We start from the raw sequence: 12,142 nt of genomic DNA on the forward strand, positions 1-12,142 counted from the left end.
TGTGGTGATTTTTCTAATATGCAGGAGATTAAACCAGTAAACTTTTGGATTTATTAATCCCGAAGGAGGACGTGACATCCGGGAAATGATTGAAAATTATATATTAAAATTAAGAATAATGACAGAATACGCTATAGACTATAGGACAGAATCTTTTATTTCATTAAGACCAGGAATATCTTTAACGAACCTCAAACATAATTTTGAAACAGACCCTAAAGATAGATTCATTTGCCCAGCTAAATCAGACGTGGACAAATGGAGTAAATTTATTATGGACAAACAGATTGATGAACTGAATAATTAGATTAAATTGGAACTATTATCAAATACACAAGATGCAGTTAGAGGTTCTACAAAATTTATAACAAAGATAAATACAAATTCTTGCAGGTAGACATAAAAGATTATTACTTATCTGTTAACACAACAGTTCTTAATAGTGCACTTATATTTGCTAAGAATAATACAACAATGACTCTGAGAGAAATAAAAGTTATATTAACAGCCCGAAAATCAATAATAAATTTTGATAATAAATTATGGGTGAGAAAAGACAAACTTGATTCTTTCGATATCGCTATGAGCTCGACAGATTCCGCTCCGGCGACGGATCTTGTGGTAATATACATTTTACATAAGTTAAACTTTGAATTTCCAAGCATAGGGAGTGATTTATATAGGGATGATGTACTGTGTATCATTAAAAGATCCCCTAAGAGAAAAGTTGAGTTATATAAAACAAATATTACATCAGTTCTTCATTGGATTTGGACTACATATTTCAATAGAAAAGGTGCATAATGATGTACGTTTTAGACGTAAATTTTAATTTAATAACAGCAATACATACACCTTACCATAAACCGAATTCTAAAATAACTTATATTAATATTAAAACTAATCATTCAAAGTCAATTACGAGTGGTTTGGTTAAAAATATAAAAAGAGAATTAATTACCTTTTATATAATGAGGAGAATTTTGAGGAAAATAAAGGCTTGTACAACATTGCATTGGAAAAAGCAGAATATAAACAGAAAATTAAATATAATGGACATATTGTTAATAATGTTATTATAGATCAAGAGTTGGAACATATAATAATATAAAGAAACCTGAGATAACGGCTAGGATTAAAAATAAATAATATAATTAAAGAAGAAACAGATAACAGTATACACAGTAGAAATATAGTGAATAATAATAACCTAAATTAAAACAGAGTAATAAACATAGATAAAACAGGCCAAAATACTAATATATATCCATATAAAGATAATAAAGACGTAAACCTAGATATATTACACATTAAACCCAATGAAAGAAACACAAATTAGGAGAGAAATAGGAATTATATAAATAACGTTTTTATTGACCAGATTGGCAATTTGAAATCATTAGATAATAATGAGAAAAGAAATGGTAATTACTATACAAAAACGAATAAAATTTTTAAGTATATATACCAAAGTAAACACAGGGAATTACTACACTAATAATGAAGTAAATGATAATATTATTTGGCTACCCCTGCCTTGACTGATAAACAAACATTTTACTTCTAATAAATACAGTGACATTATTAATAATAAATATATAAGATTTGCATTTTCAGTAACGGAGAATTTATTTAGATAGATATCTTCAAATAATAATGCAAAATTAAGTTATTTTTACGAGAATAATAAAATTAATATTTCTTCAAGAAGCAGCATAAATGATACATTCGGCGGGAGTAAATGTGAAAATTATACATTGAGAATTATAGTTTATTCCTAAGATAATCTGAATAGATTCTGCGATTATAAAGGTTAAAGAAAATACAAATTAAATAATTATTGCAAACGGACGTATGGTGTCGTGGTTAAGAGCACAGGCTACTAACCCCAAGATTCCGAGTTCGATTCCAGGCAGTAACCAGAATAATAATAATAATAATAATAATAACAACAACAACAACATACCTTAAGAATGAGAAATTTCCCCCAAGACACCAGATGTAGGCTGGAGGGCATATCAGCCGAAAAGTTGTGTTAACAACAAACAAGGTTAGGACAAATATCCGTCAAATGTAAATAATGGAAATAATGTACATAATTCCTCATCTCTTAAATATAGAACTGTATTTTAAACATTTAATAAATATATGTAAGATTAATTTATTTTATTTCATTTTATCGTGTTGCATTACAAAATAGACGGAGTTTATCAGTTTAGTAGTATAAACTTTAATATTTATAAAAATTAATTAGTGATTATTATTAAATTTGTAATAAAATATTTGATCGAATTTACAGAATTATAAGATACTTCGTTCTTTTTTCTTTAAATAAACATACCTCACTGACGTAATTCACATAATACATATCTGGAAGAAACATAATATGCAATCTCCCCGTATATGAGGAAGTGATATATAAGTTATGGATTCTAAGTTTCTTTTCTATTGCCTTATAAAATGTAGATCATTATTTTATCTTTATTTTATTCTTTTTATTCCCTTCTTTTACTTGTTTTGAATTGATCTAGAATTATATACAACTATATATAACCTAAGTATATTTTACAAGAGGTTTACACAAAAATATATATAGAGAGAGGGAAATACATCTAATTGTATAGAAATCTATATGTGTCGATATATTAACTTGATAGATATATCCCTTAACGGCTAGATATAAACGATTTAATATTGATTTGATATGATTCGACCCCCACGAAAACATGGATACTTACTTGGGTCTATTAGTAAGCCAATAGAAATTATACAGTTACAACGGTTTATTTATAATTCTTTATTTTGTATCTATTTTTAAAAAAATAATTTTAATTTTCATTACGTTTTTATTTCCCTTAGAAATATATCATTATTTTTTTTAAATTTATATATTTTGAAATTTATTTTTTATATTTATTCATTTTAATTACTTGAACTATAACCTTTGTAAATACACACAATATTCAAGATATAACTTTTTAAACTTTCATACTTTTTTATTTTAGTCCCTTCAAGAAACAGGTAACCGCCGTTTTATAAAAGCCAAGCAAAAAAAAAAAACCCTGAGGGGTTTCTACATCTCACAGTTTAAAATGATAACCTATTCTTAACATTGGAATTTACATAAATGCTTCAAAATATGCAAATGTTCCAGAATCGACACATATGTAGTTTTTGCTTTTCTTTTTAGTGTCTTTGGCACTTTAAAAAAATTATTTGCATTTAAATTTTAGCTTCAAACTCTGATACAAATAACTTATCGATACATCCCCAACGCTCCATTTTCTTACCTTAGTAATAATACTTATATACAGGATGATTCAAAATTCTCCATTTATCAACAACAGATATGCTATTACGAGTTTATAATGAGTGGGGTAAACGTATTGCAATGTGTATTCAAAACAACTGAAACTATATACAGCCTGTTAAATAAAAAAACCGTTCTTATAAACTGTTTCTTATTAAAAAATTGTCCCTATGTATGGCACTTTTGAATCACCCTGTATATACATATGTGTGTGTGTGTATGTATACACACACACACACACACATATATATATATATATATATATATATATATGTATATGCATATACATGAATATATTTTCAAATGCATATATATATATATCTATAATTAAAAGGATCACTCCTTCGGTTACGACGTCATATTCCTATTTCTCTTTATCTACCCTTTAAAGAGGCTTAGAAATTATAACACACACGAGCACACACACATATATAGACACGTTGCACCAATCCACTCAGCTGGCAAAAATGGGTAGTACTTGCATTTCAAAGGGCCAGCCTTGTCACACTCAGTCTCACGCTGAATCTCTCTGAGAAATACGTTGAGGGAACACGTGTAGCTATAATCAACGGAACAGTTTGCTCGTTAAATTAACGTGCATGTGGCCGAACACTCCACAGACACGTGTTCCCTCAACGTATTTCTCAGAGAGATTCAGCGTGAGACTGAGTGTGACAAGGCTGGCCCTTTGAAATGCAAGTACTACCCATTTTTGCCAGCTGAGTGGATTGGTGCAACGTGTCTATATATGTGTGTGTGCTCGTGTGTGTTATAATTTCTAAGCCTCTTTAAAGGGTAGATAAAGAGAAATAGGAATATGACGTACAAATCTGCATCCATAAGCCTTCAAATAGGGGAGGTCATCAACTTCCCCTTGTTGGCATGGCCTTCATAGACCGGTTTTAATATGGAGTAACCAGTCCAGTAAGGATCGTTGTTGACCATCTCTTAGATGGTTTTATTTATATAAATTCACTGATTTTCAAAAATAGAAATGTTTTCATTTCTAAATCTTTCTAAAGGAGAGATACAGCAGCAGTACTGGGTATTAATATTTCTAGCCAAACTAACGTAGCAGTCCAGATCAATAGGAGGAATGCTGCTGTTGATTAGGTCCGAGAAGAATGAGAATGCAATAGTAGATAAATAGAGGATTATTTATATATGTTATAATTTAGAATAAATAATAAAAAGTTGTCAGTATAGTGCTCGGAGATTCGAATGTGTGTGTAGGCGCAGGAGTGGTTGAGTGGTAAGAAACTTGCTTCTCAACCAGCTGCTTCGGGGTTCATTCTCATTGCGTGTCACCTTCGTTTCTACTATAGCTTCGAAACGACAAAGCGTTGTGCGTCGATTTGGTAGATGGAAACTGAAAGAAGCTCTTCGTATATATATCGATATATGCATTTGTGTGTCTGTGTGTATCTCCCGCCCCCCAACATTGCTTTGACAACAGATCTTGGTGTGTATATGTTCCCGTAACTTAACATTTCTGCAACAGAGACCGATAGAATAAGTACTAGGCTTACAAAGAATAAGTCCTGGTATTGATTAGTGCGACTAAAAGCGGTGCTCCAGCATGGCCACATTCAAACGACTGAAGCAAGTAAAAGAGTCTATGTATGCGTATGTTTGATACATGTCTATGAATGCCTATCCATGACCATGTTTACATTTAAGCATATGGATATATACATGCATACATATATACATAAATATATGTATGTATAGATATATCTTTGATCTCAGAACTATATATATAAATATATATTATGCGGAGAAAATCCCTGGAGAAGGACATCATGCTCGGAATGGTCAGTGGCAAGAGAGGAAGAGGCCGACCAAGAACCCGCTGGTTTGACACCATCAAGAGTGATACCGGAATGGACATAGCCAATCTGAAAGAAGCGGCCCAGAATAGAACTGACTGGAGGACACTGATCCAACGAGTGACCGAGAGTCGACCTTGACTGAACGGATATATATATATATATATATATAAAACAGGGTTTCTGTCTTTATGTGTCTAAGTGTGGTGCTTATGTTCCTTATGGATTAAAAAAACAATGCTGCTGATTTTGTCGTATGAAGTATCAAAAGATTCAGTAATGTTTCGTCTACCAAATGTATGATTTTTTGCACCACAACTCTCTTTTCCTACAATAAGCTTCAAAATAGTTTTGTAGCAAGCTTATTTACTACAATAAACTTGAAAACGATGCCGGTTCGCACAATTGGAAGTCATTTTCGAGCAATATTTAGATTTGCTTCCAATCTACGTTGTCAATTTTAAGGTTTTTGGTGTCAAAAAAGCAGGTATGTTCAAGACTGTTATGAATTTATTTGTGGTACACAAAACGCTATTTGTCAATGGGAAATAACTAAAAAAGACATACTGTTTTGTAGTCATTTCTGGCACATTTTCCGTCAATAATGCGAACGTCTTCAATATTCCATGATTAAACAATGTCTTTGAAGTATTGTGCTTTCATTTCATTTCAAAAAGCTCTATTTTTCAACAGAAGATTGACTAATGAATCATGATTTTGGCATAATTGTGATCGCTTCCATGTAGATATTCTTGGTAGCAAATGACTCAGGAATGCCAAACGAGCGTTCTCGGGTTTAAATTCAATAAAACCTCCCCAAGGATTAAGCGCAGAAATAGCATATAATCAGTGAGGTAAAAACATGAAATAATGAGTAAAACCTTTCGCGATTTTGCCTTTAACGTTTTCCTCTTTATTCAATCAAATTCATGGAGAGTTGTTTACGGTTATTAGCATAGATTCATGCATATTATTCACACCATAAGACGCAAAGTTCGTACGGATTTTGCTACAGTCTTCCTATTTTTCACAGTGGTTACTCATGTACTATAACGCGGATGGTGAGATGAAAAACAAATGTCTGACTTGATAACTTCAGTGAAGACAGCAGCAACAGTGCACATCAATACGAAGTCAAATTAAGGACACGTACACATATGAGTGTCCCTTCATTGGTCAGAATACAAACTGTGTTCACTGATTGGTACAATTTCAAATCAATGTTTCCTTATCAGAGACGTGTAGTGCAATACCAGTTGGTTGTATTGTTATTGCTATCAACGACACCGACAACGCCATAGTGCATTCTGTGTGGAGCGAACGTCCGGCTTGAACTAAAAGACTGAGTATATATAAACACATAATACAATGTGGATGTAGGTCATAACGCTTTGGTAACACCGGGCTGCATTTGCTATTCATTTGACTGCGGCCACGCTGGAGCACTGTTTTTAGTCGAGGATATCGACCCCCAGGACTTATAAGCCTAGTAATTATTCGGTATCTTTTGCCGAATCTTTAAGTTGCGGGGACGTAAACACACCAACATCGGTTGTCAAGCGATGGTGGGGCACGCACACAAAGATACACAAATATACACATATACACATATGTATGTATGTAGAGATGTGTGTATATTCGCTGTACACGCGAAAACGGCTTCACCAATTGCTCCCATACTTGTGATGCATGAATAATTTACCTTCGGGCACATGTTAGGTTCTTCATTTGATGTTTTATTAGAAATAGATAATATTGCTTTTTTATATATAATTCACTTCTATAAAAAGGATTCTCAATATCAACTTCCGGTATTGACGTAGCAACGGCAAAATTTTCCGTTTTCGTTTGAAAAGGTTCACTCTATATTTTGATGTTTTAAGTTAAAGTTTTAATTCACAATTTGCAAACATCTACGATAGATTACTGACGGAAATAGTTACAAAGTTCACAAATTTAAGCATTCGATACAAGAGCTTTTATCTATACGAAATTTTCACTTTATGTTTAATTCATTCATTGATCACAATATTCTCTCTCACACACACAAACAGACACTATCACCCGCACACGTGTGTTTATGAATGTTTGTGCACGTGTGCGTGAGAGAGAGAGAGAGAGAGAGAAAGAGAGTCAAGTTGCGTGTTGTCATGTACATGCACATACATAAATACATATGTATATATCGTTTTGTATATGTGTGCGTGTGTGAGAGAGAGAGGGACAGAGAGGGGGAGAGAGACAGTGAGAGTGGTTTCTAAGTGACATTCACTCTCTTTCTCTCTTTCTTTCACACACACACGCACACATACATACAACAAAGATGTATGCATATTTATTTATTTATGTACGTATACATGACAAAACACCCCTTCCCTCTCTCACACGTCTATTTCATCTGATGTTTAATACTCATTGCGTGCGTGGGTGCGTGGCTCCGTGGGGTGTTCTACAATCGCACTTTATTTTAATTATGCTTTTGAAGATATTCATGTAACTTACTTTTTCATTTAATCTCCATTTACATTTTCGAAAACTTTTTCCGGGAACGATGTTCTCACTGTCTACAAGAGGAGTCGGGATAGATGCAGATGATCAGTATTCTACAGGGAGGCAAAGATGAGTAGAGGTAGCCAGATTCAATGTCGAATTCTGAAACACTGTTAACTTTATTAAGTACGTTTGAAAATATATAAACAAAGGCTTAGATGCGGCAATATACACTCTTGTCCAGAATGGCAGTCAACAGATAAATGAAAATGACGAAGATGCACAGTATGACAGGAAGATGCATTAGCACTAATGAAGCTATTTGGTGTATCTTCAATTTTCCCATTCATGAAAGGCACCCAGCCATCATTCATCTGAGTGTCCATTTAGAGAATGGTCACAGGGTAACCTTTACAAAAGAAAGAGCCTTGCAACAAGCAATTTCTCCAAAAGAAACTACCCTTACTGCCATTTTGAAGCCGTGTTAAGTAGATGAAGATACAAGCAAACTCCTTTACCCACAATCACCCTAGTACTACACTTGGAGAAACAATAAATGGTACAACAGGAAATGTGGGGGCTGATGCTCTGGCAAGAGTTTACAGTGTCTAACAGGGCCAAGCAGAATGTTACTACTTACGCCTCCTTTTGAATAAAGTTCGTTGTCCCAAATCATTCCAAGATTCAAGGAGGATAGATGGTCATGTGTGCGAAACGTATAGGGAAATATGCTATCAACAAGGTATTTTGTAGAAAATTATGACCATTGGAACCTTGCATTGACTGAAGCATTGACTGAAAATCCAAAAGATATTGAACATGTGTCAACTCGGCAGTCTCCTGCAGCTTTGGATGAAACATCGTGAGGACATGGATGAGGGCTTAAAGTATGTAGTTCAACGGGCAAAACTTGGTATCAATATTCAGTTCCTTAGAACAAATTTTAACGAAGCACTCATTGAAACAGAAGATTAAATTTTGGCCATGGGAGGTAAAAATTTGCAAGAGTCTGGTTGCCGACTGCCAAAAACTAATCGTCAAATTAATTATTTAACTTCAAGAGAAATAGTAAGAGACACAAATTATGACGTCACAGAGTTGGATGCATTTGGGAATGAACATGAACATAAACTTTTTCCAACAGCGTGCATATGATAAAATTTTCATATCCTCTTTTTTTGTATTATGAATTCAGAATTGATTTCCCAATTGAAGAATACATTATATATATATATATATATATATATATATATATATATATAAGGAGCAGGCAACAGATTGTTTGGCAGCATACCGAAAAAATTAGAAATGGCAGTCATAGACTGTTTATTTCTATTTTCTACAAATGGGACTCCACATACGACATATCCCTGTAAATCGCATATGCAAAACAGAAGGAATAAATAACGAAAACAAAGTCTAATGGTCATTTGCGAAGATGTTTCTAGATTAGAAATATAATTTCATATCTTTCATCAGCACAACTCTCCATAAAAATAGATTTATCAAATGCTGCGTACCTCAGCCTTCTGACCATACGACATCAAAAGAGTGGAAGAAAGCGAACATAGGCTAAACCTAAATAGACAGTTGAATTCGCAAATTTTCCCTCCAGAATATTACCATGCGCATTACAAAAATATGGGTTGTCGTAAGGGGCTGAAAATTCCAATTAGTAATATAATAATAAGAGTAAATAATTTCTTTAATGGTTTTTAAAAAACCTACAATTATTTACTGGTAGATTTCGGCATGTAAATATAACCATTAACGGTAGGAACGTTTGTAAGTTCATTATATATATATTGTATAAAAATAAAAGGGGCAGGCAACAGGTTGCTTGGCCGCATACCGAAAAAATTAGAAATGGCAACCATAAACTGTTTATTTCTATTTTCTACAAATGGGACTCCACATACGACATATCCATGTAATACACCTATGCAAAACAGAAGGAATAAATAACGAAAACAAAGTCTAATGATCATGTGCGAACATGTTTCTAGATTAGAAATATAATTTCATATCTTTCATCAGCACAACTCTCCATAAAAATAGATTTATGAAATGCTACGTACCTCATCCTTTTGACCAGGCGACATAAAAAGAGTGGAAGAAAGCGAACATAGGCTAAACCTAAATAGACAGTTTTTTTATTTATATACAATATATATATACTGAACTTTACAAAAGTTCCTACCGTTAATGGTTATATTTACATGCCGAAATCTACCAGTAAATAATTGTTGGTTTTTTTAAAAACCATTAAAGAAAGTATTTACTCTTATTATTATTATTATATATATATATGAATTATTTATATATATACATATATATATATATATATGAATTATTTATATATATATATATATATATATATATATATATATATATATATATGAATTATTTATATATATATATATATTGATTTATTTTTTCTGCTGAATTATTTACTTCGTATTGAAATAATTTCACACTGGTGGCTGCCATGATTTCGGCACAAAACTAATCAGTTGAGAGTCTTTATCATGGTAACGCGTGCAGAGGAAGCTAAGACTATTTTTACCAGTACAGAAACCGGTCCACATGAGTTCAAATACTTGAAGGAGCATTGAGAGTTTGTCTTAGTCCGTTTGCCTTCGGACGGTTGATTTCCGTAGGTATCAGTGTATTGTGGCGATTTAAATAAGAGTTGTGACTGTTATATATATATATATATATATATATATATATATATTATATATATATATATATATATATATATACAGACATAAATATAGTATACTTAGAAATATATTTGATCTCAGATCTATATATATATATGTGTATATTACTCTATATACACGTGTGTTGTGCTGTATATGAATGTCTGTTTGTTTATTCATCTTTAAATCTGCTCCCCTCCAAATTGAATGGCATAAGCAGGTTATCTCTTTGTATTCAAAAAAGTTGGATATTTGTTTCAAAGCGTAATTAATAAGAGAATCGCGAGAATCACCCGGTCCAGGAAGCGATCATGAGGCCAACACCCTAACCTCATCGCCACATGCCCTCATAGATCACTCTTCGTTTCATCGTCTCTTTCCTATTTCTATACACATTTTACTCTCACATTTTCTTGCTTTTTTTTCTCATGATTTTACAGTATACTCTTTCCCTTTCGACACATCTGTAACACATTTTGCCATGTATCCAATTATATGCCTTTGCTCTATGCTAACATAATGTAATAACGTCTGTCCCTGATGAGCCATTGTGGATCTGCATAGAGATGCAGCGTGAACACCATTGTAGATGATTCAAATAGCCAAATTGGCAAGATACGAATAGGGAGTAAATGATTTAAACTGTCTCTTGTAATTACCATAATTTTCCCACCAGTAATACTGGTAGTACCACTAAGTACAGTAGTAAGTGCACCACGTGACTTGAAGTAGAGTGGATTATTGTAAATTCAACGGCATCTGTCTAGTTACACGTGGAGGAAATACTATACGCTAACATACATATGCGCCTAAGCTCAAAAGACATACAAAGGAGGACATTCACTCGCACACACATACACACACACACGCACACACACATATGCACGAACACACACACAAACACACACACACACACATATATATATATATCTTTAAGTTTCACACTTTGCTTGTTTCAGTTATTGGACGACATGTGTGTGTATGTATGTATATATGGGTGTATATGTGAGTGTGTTGTATGTAGGTACGTATATATATGTATATATATATATATATATTATATATATATATATATAGAGAGAGAGAGAGAGAGAGAGATACGTATGCATATATATGCATACAGAGAGAGAGAGACACACGCACAGACACAGGCACACAGACAGACAGACATAGTCAGCCAGGCAGACAGACACAGATAAACAGATAGGTCTATATATATATAGACTGCTGTTGGCATTTTGCTGTTATTCCTTTGTTGAGAACAATATCATAGAGTAACTAATTAGAAATAAATTTGCGATATTTGATTAAATTACTTAGCAATAATTTAAAAGAAAATGAAGTATTTTCCCTCTATTAAATAAATACTGAAAAAACATTTCCTCTACATTTGTTTGTTGGTTGTTACAAAGATATTTTGTTGAAGCAAATATTGAATATGAAAAGAATATGCTCCAAAGTGTAAGTCCTCAATACAGAAAAACAACTGAAAATATTACTCTTAATGTCCATGTAAACAGACAGACATTACATGCATTCATATATAGAGTAAAACAAACGAAAAACAAATATACTTAAGTATTAAGGGAATTCATACTTACAGTGCATGTCATCATACGTTATTCTGCCGAGGTCGACTTTGCCTTTAAACCTTTCGGGGACGAGAAATTAAGTACCCGTGAAACACAGGCGCCGTTGTAATCGATTCATCCCCTCTCCAAAAAAGGGTGCCGTTGTGGAACAATTTGAAATTGTTATTATTTTTAAGAATTGGGCTGCCATGAAGCTGTCAATGAAAGATCGAGTAG

The sequence above is a fragment of the Octopus sinensis genome, linkage group LG5 (genome assembly GCF_006345805.1).
Source record: "Octopus sinensis linkage group LG5, ASM634580v1, whole genome shotgun sequence".
Taxonomy (NCBI): domain Eukaryota; kingdom Metazoa; phylum Mollusca; class Cephalopoda; order Octopoda; family Octopodidae; genus Octopus; species Octopus sinensis.